Source organism: Muntiacus reevesi, chromosome 12 (genome assembly GCF_963930625.1).
Source record: "Muntiacus reevesi chromosome 12, mMunRee1.1, whole genome shotgun sequence".
Classification (NCBI taxonomy): Eukaryota; Metazoa; Chordata; class Mammalia; order Artiodactyla; family Cervidae; genus Muntiacus; species Muntiacus reevesi.
Window position 1 is genome coordinate 78,729,416 of NC_089260.1, and position 15,950 is coordinate 78,745,365.

A 15,950-nucleotide genomic window follows, 5' to 3' on the forward strand; every position below is an offset into this window, starting at 1 on the left:
AGGGTCTTCACAGGGGATTCAGAATTCCCTTTATCTTTTGAGATGAAAGATGAGCCGGCATTCAAGTCACTGCAGGGAATTCCGGCCTTATTTCGAGTCAGGGCATCTAGGTGTCCATTCCACTTGAGGCAGCAAACTCAGGGTCCCTCTCACATACCTAGAGCTGAGAAAAGCCTCCGCTTGAGCTGTTTGTGGAAAGTTGGCATTCCTCTTGATTCGAAGACAGCTAATCAGCTCTCATCTCGACATGATTTGGGGACCACTGAGCTTTTCTCAAATTGCTGTGCTGAACTTGGTGTTCCTCTAGACTTGGGATGGTGTTCTCGGGGAATCTCTGGAGTTGCTTAAAAGAAGTCAAGTCAGTTGTCCTGTTTGATGAGGAATGTAGGATTGCTCTGGAGTCAATGCAGGAGAATCAAGCCTCGTCTCGATTTGGTTTGCAGTATACGGGGCTCTTTCATGTTGCTGCATTGACCTCAGGGTCCCTCAAGATTTGTGACAGAATTCTTGGAGACTATGTGGAGTTTCATCTAGGAAGTCAAGGCTCCTTTCATGTTTGACGTGGAACACGGACTTGCTTTGCATGCAATGCAGGGGAATCGGGCTTCATCTCGTGGCGAGGGGCAAATCTAATGGTTTTCCCGAGTTGTGGTGGGTACCTGGGTTACGTTATCGAGTTACGGCGGGGATAGACCTTCAAAACACGTGTTGGTTCAGCGACGTCAAGACTCCTGTCTAGTTGTGAGGGACACCTTGGGATTCTCCTCTAGGCTTGGCAGGATAATAGGGACGCCTCTCGAGGTGAGGGGGAAGACCCAGGGTCCATTCCAGTTGCCACAGGAATTTTGGGATTCCTATCAATTTTCAAGAGGAGGCAGCCATCCTCTCCTTTTGAAGCATTTAACTCCGCCTGCCTCTAGAGGTTTCAAAAGGGTGAGAGGCCTCATGTCAAGATGAGCCGGGGAACTAGGGCTTTCTCTAGGGTCTCCACAGGGGATTCGACATCCTTTCATCATTTGAGATGAAAGACAAACCTGCATTCATGTCACTACAGGGAGATCTGGCCTTATTTCGAGTCACAGCATCTCAGTGACCATTCTACTTGACGCAGCAAACTCAGGGTCTCTCTCACATACCTATAGCTGAGAGAAGCCTCCTCTTGAGGGGCTTGTGGAAAGTTGGCATTCCTCTTGAGTCGAAGCCAGGGATTCAGCTCTCATCTCGAGATGATTTCTGGCACAGGGAGCTTTTCTCGCGTTGCTCTGTTGAACTTAGTGTTCCTTTAGACTTGAGACGGTATTCTCGGGGAAACTCTGGAGTTGCCTAAAGGAAGTAAGCCCCTTGTAGTTAATGATGAGCAACGTGGGATGGCTCTGGAGACAATGCAGGGGAATTGGCCCTCATTTCGAGTTGATTTGGAGTACACTGAGCCCTTTCATGTTGATGCGGGGACCTCAGGGTTCCTCTAGTCTTGTGACAGTGTTCTTGGGGTCTATCTGGGGTTCCATAAAGTAAGTAAGTCAAGGCACCTTTCTTGTTTGATGGGGAACACGGTCTTGCTCTGAATGCAGTGCAGCGGAATCGTGCCTCATCTCGAGTTGATTTGGAGTACAAGAAGCCCTTTCATGTTGATGCGGGAACCTCAGGGTCCCTCTAGACTTGTTACAGTGTTCTTGGGGTCTCTCTGGGGTTCCATCAAGGAAGTCAAGGCTCCTTTCTTGTTTGATGAGGAACACTGACTTACTCTGTATGCATTGCACGGGAATCGGGCCTCACCTTGAGGCGAGTGAAAAGTCTCATTATTTTTCTGGAGTTGCCGCAAAACCTGGGTTATGTTCTCGAGTTATGGCGGGGATGGCCCTTCAAAACAAGTGTTTGTTTTGCGACGTCAGGACTCCTGTCTAGTTGCGAGGGACACCTTGGGATTCTCCTCGAGGCTTGGCAGGACAATAGGGACGCCTTTCGAGGTGAGACGGGACACCAAGTTTCCCTTCGCAGTTACCAGAGTAATACTGTGACTCCTGTCAGTTTTCAAGAGGAGTGAGGCTTCATCTCCTTTAGAAGCATTGAAATCCGCATGACTCTCATGTTGTCAAAGGGATGTGAGGCCTCCTGTCGAGATGAGGCGGGGAAGTAGGGCATTCTCTAGGGTCTTCACAGGGGATTCAGACATCCCTTCATCTTTTGAGATGAAAGACAAGCTGGCATTCAAGTCATTCCAGGGAATTCCTGCCTTATTTTGAGTCAGGGCATCTCGGTGTCCATTCCACTTGAGGCAGCAAACTCAGGGTCCCTCTCACATACCTAGAGCTGAGAAAAGCCTCCGTTGAGCTGCTTGTGGAAACCTGGCATTCCTCTTGATTTGAAGCCAGGGAATCAGCTCTCATCTCAAAATGATTTGGGGTACACGGAGCTTTTACCGAGTTGCTGTGCTGAACTTGGTGTTTTTCTAGACATGAGACGGTGTTCTTGCGGAATCTCTGGAGTTGGCTAATAGAAGTCAAGCAACTTGTCTTGTTTGATGGGAAATGCAAGATTGCTCTGGAGTCAATGCAGGGGAATCGGGCCTCATCTCGAGTTGATTTGCAGTACACGGGGCTCTTTTGTGTTGCTGCATTGACCTCAAGGTCCCTCTAGACTTGTGACAAAGTTCCTGGGGACTATGTTCCTGCATTCCTCATCAAACAGGACAAGTGGCTTGACTTCTTTTAGGCAACTCCAGACATTTCCCGAGAAAACCGTCCCAAGTCTACAGGAACACCAAGTTCACACAGCAACTCGAGAAAAGCTTCATGTACCCCAAATCATTTCGAGATGAGAGCTGATTCCCTGGCTTCGAATCAAGAGGAATGGCAACTTTCCACAAGCAGCTAAAGCAGAGGCTTTTCTCAGCTCTATATATGTGAAAGGAACCCTGAGTTTTCTGCCTCAAGTGGAATGGACACTGTGATGACCTGACTCGAAATAAGGCCGGAATTCCCTGCAGTGACTTGAATGCAGGCTTGTATTTCATCTCGCAAGATGAAGGGATGTCTGAATATACCCCCTAGAGAATGCCCTACTTCCCCGCCTCATCTCGACAGGAGGCCTCACATCCCTTTGACAACACGAGTGTAACTCAGAGTTCAATGCTTCAAACGTAGACAATGGCTGACTCCTCTTTAAAATTGACAGGAATCCTAGTATCCCAGTGGCAACTTGAAAGGACATTGGGTCTCCCTCGTCACCTCGAGAGACGTCCTTATTGCCATGTCAAGCCTCAAAGAGAATCCCGAGTTGTCCCTTCCAACTAGACAGGCGTCCTGACGTCGCTGAACAAACACGAGTTTTGAGGGGCCATCCCCATTGTCACTCGAGAATATAACCCAGGATCCCTCCACAACTCGAGAAAAACCATGAGATTTCCCGCTCGATGAGAGATGAGATCAGTTTCCCCTGCATTGTGTGCAGAGCAATTCTGTGTTCCCATCAAACATGAAAGGATCAATGACTTCCTTGATGGAACTCCAGAGAGTTCCCAAGAACACTGATACAAGTCTAGAGGGACCCTGAGGTCACCGCAGCAAATGAAAGTGCTCGGTGTACCTCAAATCAACTCGAGATGAGGCCAGATTCCACTACATTGGCTTCAGAGCCACCCGGCGTTCCCCATCAAACACGACAAGTGACTTGACTTCCTTTTAGGCAACTCCAGAGATTCCCCAAGAACACCGTCCTAAGTATAGAGGAACACGGCGTTTAGCATAGCAACTAGAAAACAGCTCTGTGTACCTCAAATATCTCGAGATGAGAGGTGATTCCCTGGCTTTGACTCAAGAGGAATGCAAGCTTTAAACAACACCTAAAGAGGAGGCTTCTGTCAGCTATAAGTACGTCAGAGGGACCCTGAGTTTGCTGCCTCTAGTGGAATGGACACCGAGATGCCCTGACTCGAAATAAGGCCGGAATTTCCTGCAGTGACTTGAATGCAGCTTCGCCTTTAATCTCACAAGAGCAAGGGGTGTCTTAGTCCCCTGTGGAGGCCCTAGAGAATAACCTAGTTCCCCCCTCATATCGACAAGGGGCCTCACATCTTTTTGACAATAAGGGAGGCACGCGGAGTTCAATGCTTCAAAACGAGATGAAGCCTGACTCCTCTTGAAAACTGACAGGAGTCACAGTATCGTTTTGGCAACTGCAAAGGGAAACTTGGTCTCCCGCCTCTCCTCAAGAGGCATCCCTATTGTCCTGGCAAGCCTCGAGGAGAATCCCGAAGTGTCCTTGGCAACTAGACAGGAGTCCTGATGTCGCAGAAGCAACTGAGTTTTTAAGGGCCTTCCGTGCCGGAACTGGAGAACATAACCCAGGTTCCCTCCACAACTCGAGAAAACCATGAGAAATCCCCCTTGCCACGAGATGAGGCCCGATTCCCCTGCATTGCATGCAGAGCAAGTCCGTGTTCCACATCAAACATGAAAGGAGCCTTGACTTCCTAGTTGAAACTCCACATAGTCCCCAAGAACTCTGTCACAAATCTAGAGGGACCCTGAGGTCAACACAGCAACACGAAAAAGCCCCATGCACTGCAAATCTTTTCGAGGTGAGGCCTAATTCCCTTGCATTGGCTCCAGGGCAACCCTGCATCCCTCATCAAACAGGACAAGTGGCTTGAATTCTTTTATACTACTCCAGGGATTCCCCGAGAACACCATCCCAAGTCTAGAGGAACACCAAGTTCAGCACAGCAACTCGAGAAAAGTTCCGTTTACCCCAAATCATCTCGAGATGAGAGCTGATTTCCTGGCTTTGACACAAGAGGAATGCCAACTTTCCACAAGCAGCTCAAGTGGAGGCTTTTCTCAGCTCTAGGTATGTGAGAGGGACCCTGAGATTGCTGCTTCAAGTGAAATGGAGACTGAGATGCCCTGACTCAAAATAAGGCAGGAATTCCCTGCAGTGACTTGAATGCAGGCTCGTCTTTCATCTCACAAGAAGAAGGGATGTCTGAATCCCCTGTGAAGACCCTAGAGAAAGTCCTACTTCCCCGCTTCATCTCGACAGGAGGCCTCACATCCCTTTGACAACACGAGTGGAACGTGGAGTTCAATGCTTCAAAAGTAGACGATGACTGACTCTTATTGAAAATGGACAGGAATTCCAGTATCCATGTGGCAACCTGAAAGGACACTGGGTCTCCTTCCTCACCTCGAGAGGTGTCCCTATTGCCCTGCCAAGCCTCGAAGAGAATCCCGAGTTGTCCCTCACATCTAGACAGGCATCCTGATGTCGCTGAACAAACACAAGTTTTGAGGGTCCGTCCCCATCGTCACTCGAGAATATAACCCAGATTCCCACAGCAACTTGAGAAAAATAATTAGACTTCCCGCTCAATGAGAGATGAAATCAGATTCCCCTGCATTGCATGCAGAGCAATTCCGTGTTCACCATCAAACAGGAAAGGAGACTTGACTTCTTTGATGGAACTCCAGAGAGACCCCAAGAACACTTTCACATGTCTAGAAGGACCATGAGGTTCCCGCAACAACATGAAAGGTCTCTGTGTACTCCAAATAAACTTGAGATGAGGCCAGATTCCCTTGCACTGAGTTCAGAGCAAGTCCGTGTTCCCCATCAAACACGAAAGGAGCCTTGACTTCCTTGATGAAACTCTAGAGAGTCCCCAAGAACACTGTCACAAGTCTAGAGGGACCCTGAAGTCCCCGCAGCAAAATGAAAGTGCACCGTGTACTTGAAATCAGCTTGAAATGAGGCTCGATTCCCCTGCACTGCGTGCAGAGCAAGTCCGTGTTCTCCATCAAACAGGAAAGCAGCCTTGACCTCTTTGATGGAACTCCAGAGAGTCCCCTGGAACACTCTCACAAGTTTAGATGGACCCTGAGGTCCCCGCAGCAACATGAAAGCACACTGTGTACTTCAAATCAACTCGAGGTGAGGCTCGATTTCCCTGCTTTGTCTCCAGAGCCATCACTTGTTCCCCATAAAACACAAGTGGCTTGACTTCCTTTAGGCAACTCCAGAGATTCCCCGAGAACACCGTCCTAAGTATAGAAGAACACCACGTTCAGCAACTAGAAAACAGCTCTGTGCACCTCAAATCATCTCGAGAGGAGAGCTGATTCCCTTGCTTTGACTCAAGTGGAATGCCAGCTTTAAATAGCACCTGAAGAAGAGGCTTCTGTCAGCTATAGGTACGTGAGAAGGACCCTTTAGTTTGCTGCCTCAAGTGGAGTGGACACAGAGATGCCTTGACTCGAAATAAGGCTGGAATTCCCTGCAGTGACTTGAATGCAAGCTCGTCTTTCATCTCACAAGATGAAGGGATGTCTGAATCCCCTGTGAAGACCCTAGAGAATACCCTAGTTCACTGCGTCATCTTGACAGGAGGCCTCTCATCCCTTTGACAACACGAGAGGCACGTGGAGTTCAATGCTTCAAAAGGAGATGAAGCCTGACTCCTCTTGAAAACTGACAGGAGTCACAGTATCACTCTGGCAACTGCACAGGGAAACATGGTGTCTGGCCTCACCTCGAGAGGCATCCCGATTGCCCTGCCAAGCATCGAGGAGAATCCCAAGGTGTCCCACACAACTAGACAGCAGTCCACACATCACTGAAAAAACACGAGTTTTGAAGGGCCATCCCCACCGTATGTCGAGAACATAACCCACGTTCCCACCAAAACTCGAGAAAACAATGAGAATTCCCCCTCGCAGCAAGATGAGGCCCAATTCCCCTGCAATGCATGCAGGGTAAGTCCGTGTTCCCCATCAAACAGGAAAGGAGATTTGACTTCCTTGATGGAACTCCAGAGAGGCCCGAAGAACACTGTCACAAGTCTAGAGGGACCCTAAGGTCCCCGCAGCAAAATGAAAGGGCTCTGTGTGCCCCAAATCAACTTGAGATTAGGCGTGGTTCCCCTGCACTGCATTCAGAGGAAGACCGTGTTCCCCATCAAACATGAAAGGAGCCTTGACTTCCTTGATGGAACTCCAGAGAGTCCCCAAGAACACTGTCACAAGTCTAGAGGGACCCTGAGGTCCCCACATTAACATGAAAGCACACCGTGTACTTGAAATCAACTCGAGATGAAGACAGATTCTCCTGCACTGCGTGTAGAGCAAGTTCGTGTTCCTCATTAAACACGAACGGAGACTTGACTTCCTTAATGGAACTCCAGAGAGTACCCAGGAACACTCTCACAAGTTCAGAGGGAACCTGAAGTCACTGCAGCAACATGAAAGAGCTCGGTGTACCCCAAATCAACTCGAGATGAGGCCAGATTTCCCTACATTGGCTCCAGAGCCATCCAGCGTTCCCCATCAAACACGACAAGTGGCTTGACTTCCTTTAGGCAACTCCAGAGATACCCCAAGAACACCGTCCTAAATATAGAGGAACACCACGTTCAGCACAGCAACTAGAAAACAACTCCATGTACCTCAAATCATCTCGAGATGAGAGCTGAGTCGTTGGCTTTGACTCAAGAGGAATGCCAGCTTTAAACAACACCTAAAGACGAGGCTTCTCTCAGCTATAGGTACGTGAGAGGGACCCTGAGTTTGCTGTCTCAAGTGGAATGGACACCGAGATGCCCTGACTCGAAATAAGGCCGGAATTCCCTGCAGTGACTTGAATGCAGTTTAATCTTTCATCTCACAAGATGAAAGGATGTCTGAATCCCCTGTGGAGATCCTAGAAAATACCATAGTTCCCCGCATGATCCCGACAGCAGGCCTCACATCTCTTTGACAACATGAGAGGCACGCGGAGTTCAATGCTTCCAAAGGAGACAAAGCCTGACTCCTCTTGAAAACTGACAGGAGTCACAGTATCACTCTGGCAACTGCACAGGGAAACTTGGTCTCCCACCTCAACTCGAGAGGCGTCCCTATTTTCCTTCCAAGCCTCGAGGAGAATACCAAGGCATCCCTCACAACTAGACAGGTGTTCACACATCACTGAACAAACAAGAGTTTTGAAGGTCCATCCCCTCTGTAACTCGAGAACATACTCAGGTTCCCGCTACAAATCCAGGAAAAAAATGAGACTTTACTTCGCCGCGAGATGAGGCCAAATTCCCCTGCAATGCATGCAGGGTAAGTCCATGGTCACCATCAGACAGGATAGGAGACTTGTCTTCCTTGATGAAACTCCAGAGAGACCCCAAGAACACTGTCAAAAGTCTAGAAGGACCTTGAGATCCCCGCAACAACATGAAAGTGCTCCGTGGACTCCAAATCAACTCGAGATGAGGCCCGATTCCCATGCACTACGTTCAGAGCAAGTCAGTGTTCCCCATCAAATATGATAGGAGCCGTGACTTCCTTGATGGAACTGCAGAGAGTCCCCAAGAACACTATCACAAGTTTAGAGGGACCCTGAGGTCCCTGCAGCCACATGAAAGCACACCATGTACTTGAAATCACCTCGAGATGAAGCCCGATTCCCCTGCACTGCGTGCAGAGCAAGTTCGTCTTCCCCATCAAACACGAAAGGAGACTTGACTTCCTTAATGGAACTCCAGAGAGTCCCCAGGAACACTGTTACAAGTCTAGAAGGACCCTGAAGTCCCCGCAGCAACAAGGAAGCGCTCCGTGTACTTCGAGTCAAATCGAGATGAGGCCCGATTCCCCTGCATTGTCTCCAGAGCCATCACTCGTTCCTCATCAAACACAACAATTGGCTTGACTTCTTTTTGGCAACTCCAGATATTACCCGAGAATACCGTCTCATGTCTAGAGGAACACCAAGTTCAGTACAGCAACTCGAGAAAAGCTCTGTATACCCCAAATCATCTCGAGATGAGAGCTGAATTGCTTGCTTTGAATCAAGAGCAATGAGAACTTTCCACAAGCAGCTCAAAAGGAGGCTTTTCTCAGCTCTAGGTATGTGAGAGGGACCCTGAGTTTGCTGCCTCAAGTGGAATGGACACCGAGACACACTGACTCGAACTAAGGCCAGAATTCTCTGCAGTGACATGAATGCAGGCTCGACTTTCATCTCCCAAGAAGAAGGGATGTCTGAATCCTCTGGGGAGACACTAGAGAAAGCCCTAGCTCCTGCCCCATCTCGATAGGTGGCCTCACATCACTTTGACAACTTGAGAGGAATGCGGAGTTGAAACATTCAAAAGGAGAGGATGCCTGACTCCTCTTGAAAATTAACAGGAATCCCAGTATCCAATTGGCAATAGGAAAGGGACACTGGGTCTGCCACCTCACCTCGAGAGGTGTTCCTATTGCCCTGCCAATCTCAAGGAGAATCCCGAGGTGTCCCTCGCAGCGAGGCAGGAGTCCTGACGGCGCTGAACAAACACGTGTTCTGAACATCCATCCCATTGTAAATCGAGAATATACGCAAGGTTCCGCCACAACTCGAGAAAAAATATGAGACTTCTCCCTCGCCGAGAGATGAGGGCAGATTCCCCTGTACTGCGTGCATAGCAATATCATGTTCCACATCAAACCCGAAAGCAGCCTTGATTTCCTTGATGGCACTACAGAGGAAACCCAAGAATACTGTCTCAAGTCTAGAGGGATACTGAGGTCACTGTAGCAACAAGAACGAGCTCCATGTACCCCAAATCAATATGAGAGGAGAGCTTAGTCCCTGGCTTCCACTCAAGCAGAATTCCAACTATCAACAAGCACCTCAAGAAAAGGCTTCTCTCAGGTACAGGTATGTGAGGAGGACCCTGAGTTTGCAGCCTCAAGTGGAATGGACACCGAGATGCCCTGACTCGAAATAAGGATGGAATTCCCTGCAGTGACTTGAACGAAGGATCGTCTTACATCTCCCAAGACGAAGGGATGTCTGAATTCCCTGTGGAGACCATAGAGAAACACCGAGTTCATCGCCTAATCGTGACTGGAGGCCTCACATCCTTTGAAAACTCGAGAGGTATGTGGTGCTTCAAAAGTACACGATGCCTGATACCTCTTGAAAATTGATAGGAATCCCAGAATCCCTGTGGCACGTGGAAAGGGAACCTGTGTTCCCCGCCTCACCCGGAAAGGCGTCCCAATTTCCCTTTTAAGCCTCGAGGAGAATCCTGAGGAGTCCCTCTCAAATAGACAGGAGTCCTGAGGACACTGAACAAACACGTGTTTGGAAGGGCCATCCCGTCGTTAATCGAGAATATACCACAGGATCGCACCGCAACTCGAGAAAAATCATCAGAGTTCCCCCTGGTCGCAAGGTGAGTCCCGATTCCTCTGCATTGCATGCAGAGCAATTCCATGTTCTACATCAAACAGGAAATGATCCATTATTTCCTTGATGGCACTCCAGAGAAACCCTAAGAACAGTGTCTCAAGTCTAGAGGGATCCTGAGGTCACTGCAGCAACACGAAAGAGCTCCATGGACCCCAAACCACCTCGAGATGAGAGTTGATTTCCTGGCTTCAAATCAAGAGGAATGCAAACTTTGAACAAGCACCACAAAAGGAGGCTTCTCTCAGCTATACGTATGGGAGAGGAACGATGAATTTGCGTCCTCAAACGGAATCGACCCTGAGATGCCCTGACTCGAAATCAGGACGGAAATCCCTGCAGTGAATTGAATGCAAGCTGGATTTCATCTCACAAGAGGAATTGATGACTGAATCCACAGGGGAGACAATAGAGAAAGTCCTAGCTCCCTGCCCCATCTCAAAGGAGGCCTAACATAAGTTTGACAACTCGAGAGGAACACAGAGTTCAGTGATTCCGAAGGAAACAATGCCTGACTCCTTTTGAAAATTGACAGGAATCACAGTATCACAGTGGCACCAGGAAAGGGACCCTGGGTCTGCCGCCTCACCTCAAGAGGTGTTCCGAATGGCCGTTTAAGCCGCGAGGAGAAGTCGGATGTGTCCCTCGCAACTAGACAGGAGTCCTGACGTCGCTGAACAAACACCTGTTTGGAAGGGCGATCCCCGTCGTAACTCGAGAATATACCCCAGGATCCCGCCGCAACTTGAGAGAAATCATAAGACTTCCCCCTCGCCGCGAGATGAGACCCGATTCCCCTGCACTGCATGCAGAGCAATTCCATGCTCCACATCAAACCCGAAAGGAGTCTTGATTTCCTTGATGGCACTCCAGAGAAAACCCAAGAACAATGTCTCAAGTCTAGAGGGATCCTGAGGTCACTGGAGCAACAAGGAAGAGCTCCATGTACCCCAAATCATCTCGAGATGAGAGCTGATTTCTTGGCTTCAAATCAAGAGGAATGCCAACTTTCCACAAGCACCACAAGAGGAGGCTTCTCTCAGCTATACGCATGTGAGAGGGACGTTGAATTTGCGGCCTCAAATGAAATCGACTCTGAGATGCCCTGACACGAAAACAGGCTGGCATTCCAGCAGTGACTTGAAGGCAAGCTGGATTTCATCTCACAAGATGAAGGGATGTCTGAAGCCCCTGGGGAGACACTAGAGACATCCCTAAATCCCTGCCCCTTCTTGACAGGCAGACTCACATCAATTTGACAACTCGAGAGGAACACGGAATTCAATGATTCTAAAGGAGACGATGCCTGACTCCTCTTGAAAATTGACAGGAATCCCAGGCCAAGTGGCAATAGGAAAGGGACCTGGGTCTGCCAACTCACCTCGAGTGGTGTTCATATTGCCCTTTTAAGCTGCGAGGAGAATCCCGAGGTGTCCCTCGCAATAAGACAGGAGTCCTGACATTGCTGAAGAAACACGTGTTTGGAAGGGCCACCCCGTCGTAACTCGAGAATATACCCCAGGTTTCCGCCGCAACTCGAGTAAAAGCATGAGACTTCCCCCTCGCCGCGGGATGAGGCCCGATTACCCTGCACTGCGTGCAGAGAAATTCCGTGCTCCACATCAAATACGAAAAGAGACTTGATTTCCTTGATGGCACTCCAGAGAATCCCCAAGAAAGCTGTCTCAAATCTAAAGGAATCCTGAGGTTACTGTAGCAACAAGAAAGTGCTCTATGTATCACAAATCAACTCGAGATGAGAGCATAGTCCCTTGCTTCGATTCAAGAGGAGTACCAACTTTCCACAAGCACCACAAGAGCAGGCTTCTCTCAGCTATAAGTATGTGAGGAGGACCCTGAGTTTGCGGACTCAAGTGGAATGGACACCGAGATGCCCTGACTTGACGTAAGGCCAGATATCCCTGCAGTGACTTGAATGCAGGCTCGTCTTGCATCTCCCAAGACGAAAGGATGTCTGAATACCCTGTGGAGACCATAGAGAAAGACCTAGTTCCCAGCCTAATCACGACCGGAGGCCTCACATCCTTTGAAAACTCGAGAGCTACGCGGAGATCAATGCTTCAAAAGGAGACGATACCTGACTCCACTTGAAAATTTAGAGGAATTCAAGTATCCCTGTGGCACGTGGAAAGGGACTCTGGGTCTCCCGCCTCACCTGGAGAGGTGTCCCAATTGCCCTGCCAAGACACGAGGAGAATCTCGAGGTGTCCCTCGCAACTAGACAGGAGTCCTGACGTTGCTGTACAAACACATGTTTGGAAGGGCCATTTCCGTCGTAACTCGAGAGTATACACCAGGTTCCCGCCACAACTCAAGAAATATTATGAGACTTCCCCTCGTCGCGAGATGAGGCCCAATTCCCCTGCACTGCCGGCAGAGCAATTCCGTGTTCCACATCAAACTCGAAAGGAGCCTTGATTTCCTTGATGGCAATCTAGAGAAAACTCAGGAACACTGTATCAAGTCTAGAGGGATCCTGAGGTCACTGCAGCAAACAGAAAGAGCTCCGTGTACCCCAAATCATCTCGAGGTGAGAGCTGATTTCCTGGCTTCAAATCAAGAGGAATGCCAACTTTCAACAAGCACCACAAGAGGAGGCTCTCTCAGCTCTACGTCTGTGAGAGGGATGTTGAATTTGTGGCCACAAAAGTAATCGACCCTGAGATGCCCTGACTCGAAATCAGGCCGGAATTCCTGCAGTGACTTGACTGCAAGCTGGATTTCATCTCACAAGATGAAGGGATGTCTGAAGCCCCTGGGAAGACACTAGAGAAAGCACTAGCTCCCTGGCCCGACTCGACAGGCGGCCTCACATTCGTTGGAAAATTCAAGAGGAACATGGAGTTCAACGATTTCAAAGGAGACGATGCCTGACTCCTCTGGAAAATGGACAGGAATCCCAGGATCCCAGTGGCAACAGGAAAGGCACACTGGGTCTGCCGCCTCACCTCGAGAGGTGATCCTATGGCACTTTCAAGTCGCAAGGAGAATCCCAAGGTGTCCCTCGCAACCAGACAGGACTCCTGACGTCGTGGATTAAATCCGTGTTTGGAAGGGCCATCCCTGTACTAACTCGAGAATATACCCCAGGTTACCGCCGCAACAAGAGTAAAACCATGAAACATCCCGATCGCCGTGAGATGAGGCCCGATTCCACTGCACTGCGTGCAGAGCAATTCCTTGCTCCATATCAAACATGAAAGGAGCCTTGATTTCTTCATGGCACTCCAGAAAAACACCAGGAACACTGTCTCAAGTCTAGAGGGATTATGAGGTCACTGCAGCAGCCAGAAAGTGCTCCATGTACCCCAAATCATCTCGAGGTGAGAGCTGATTTCCTGGCTTCACATCAAGAGGAATGCAAACTTTCCACAAGCACCACAAGAGGAGGCTTCTCTCAGTTGTACGTCTTTGAGAGGGACGTTGAATTAGCGGCCTCAAATGGAATCGATCCCGAGAAGCACTGAATCGAAATCAGGACGGAGTTTGTGCAGTGACTTGAGTGCAAGCTGGATTTCATCTCACAAGATGAAGGGATGTCTGCAACCCCTGGGGAGACACTAGAGAAAGCCCTAGCTCCCTGAACCTTCTCGACAGGCGGCCTCCCATCCATTGGACAGCTCGAGAGGAACACGGAGTTCAATGATTCCAAAGGAGACGATGCCTGACTCCTCTGGAAAAAGAACAGGAATCCAAGGATCCCAGTGGCAATAGGAAAGGGACACTGGGTCTGCCGCCTCACCTCGAGAGGTGTTCCTATGGTCCTTTCAAGCCGCGAGGAGACTTCCGAGGGGTATCTCACAACTAGACAGGAGTCCTGACGTTGCTGAACACACCCGTGTTTGGAAGGGCCATCCCCGTCGAAACTCCATAATATACCCCAGGTTCCCGCCGCAATTCGAGAAAAACCAAGAGACTCCACCGTCGCCGCGAGATGAGGCCTGACCCACCTGCATTGCGTGCAGAGCAATTCCGTGCTCCCCATCAAACCCGAATGGAGCCTTGATTTCCTTGATGGCACTCCAGAGAAACCGCAGGAACACTGTCACAAATCCAGAGGGATCCTGAGGTCACTGCAACTACCACAAAGAGCTCTGTGTACTCCAAATCATCTCGAGGTGAGAGCTGATTTCCTGGCTTCAAATAAAGAGGAATGCAACTTTAAACAAGAACTACAAGAGGAGGCTTCTCTCAGCTGTACGTCTGTGAGAGGGACGTTGAATTTGCAGCCTCAAAGTAATCGACCCCGAGAGGCCCTGACTCGAAATCAGGCCGGAATTCCTGCAGTGACTTGAGTGCAAGCTGGATTTCATCTCACAAGATGAAGGGATGTCTGAAGACACTGGGGAGACACTAGGCAAAGCCCTAGCTCCCTGCCCCTTCTCGAGAGGCGGCCTCACATCCATTGGACAACTCAAGAGGAACACGGAGTTCAACGATTCCAAAAGAGACGATGCCTGACTCCTCTGGAAAATGGACAGGAATCCCAGGATCCCAGTGGCAACAGGAAAGGGACACTGGGTCTGGCGCCTGACCTCGAGAGGTGTTCCTGTGGCCCTTTCAAGCTGCGAAGAGACTCCAGAGGTGTCCCTCGCAACTAGACAGGAGTACTGACCTCGAGGAACCAAACCCGTGTTTGGAAGGGCCATCACCGTGGTAACTCGAGAATATACCACTGGTTCCCGCCGAAACTCGAGAAAAAACATGAGACTTCCCCCTCGCCACGAGATGAGGCCCGATTCCCCTGCACTGCGTGCAGAGCAATTCCGTGCTCCCCAACCAACGCTAAATGAGCCTTGATTTCCTTGGTGGCACTCCAGAGAAACTCCAGGAATATTGTCTCAAGTCTAGAGTGATGCTGAGTTCAGTGCAGCTACCAGAAAGAGCTCCGTGCACGCCAAATCATCTCGAAGTGAGAGCTGATTTCCTGGCTTCAAATCAAGAGGCATGCCAACTGTCCACAAGCACCACAAGAGGAGGCTTCTCTCAGCTGTACAACTGGGGAGGGACGTTGAACTTGTGGCCTCGAATGGAATCCACCCCGAGATGCCCTGACTCGAAATCAGGCTGGAATTCCTGCAGTGACTTGAGTGCAAGCTGGATTTCATCTCACAAGATGAAGGGATGTCTGAAGCCCCTGGGGAGACATTAGAAAATGCACTAGCTCCCTGCCCCTTCTCGACAGGCGGCCTCCCATCCATTGGAAAACTCTAGAGGAACACCGAGTTCAATGAATCCAAAGGAGATGATGCCTGACTCCTCTGGAAACTGGACAGGAATCCCAGGTTCCCAGTGGCAACAGGAAAGGGACCCTGGGTCTGCCGGCTCACCTTGCGAGGTGTTCCGATGGCCCTTTCAAGCCTCGAGGAGACTGCCGAGGGGTCCCTCACAACTAGACAGGAGTCCTGACGTCACTGAACACACCCGTGTTTGGAACGGTCATCCCTGTCGTAACTCGAGAATATACCCCAGGTTCCCGCCGCAACTCGAGAAAAACCATGAGATTCCCCCCTCGCCGCGAGATGAGCCCCGATTCCGCTGCACTGCGTGCAGAGCAATGCCCTGCTGCCCATCAAACCAGAATTGAGCCTTGATTTCCTTGATGGGACTCCAGAGAAATTCCAGGAAAACTGTATCAAGTCTAGAGGGATCCTGAGGTCACTGCAGGAACCAGAAAGTGCGCGGTGTACCCCCAATCATCTCGAGGTGAGAGCTTC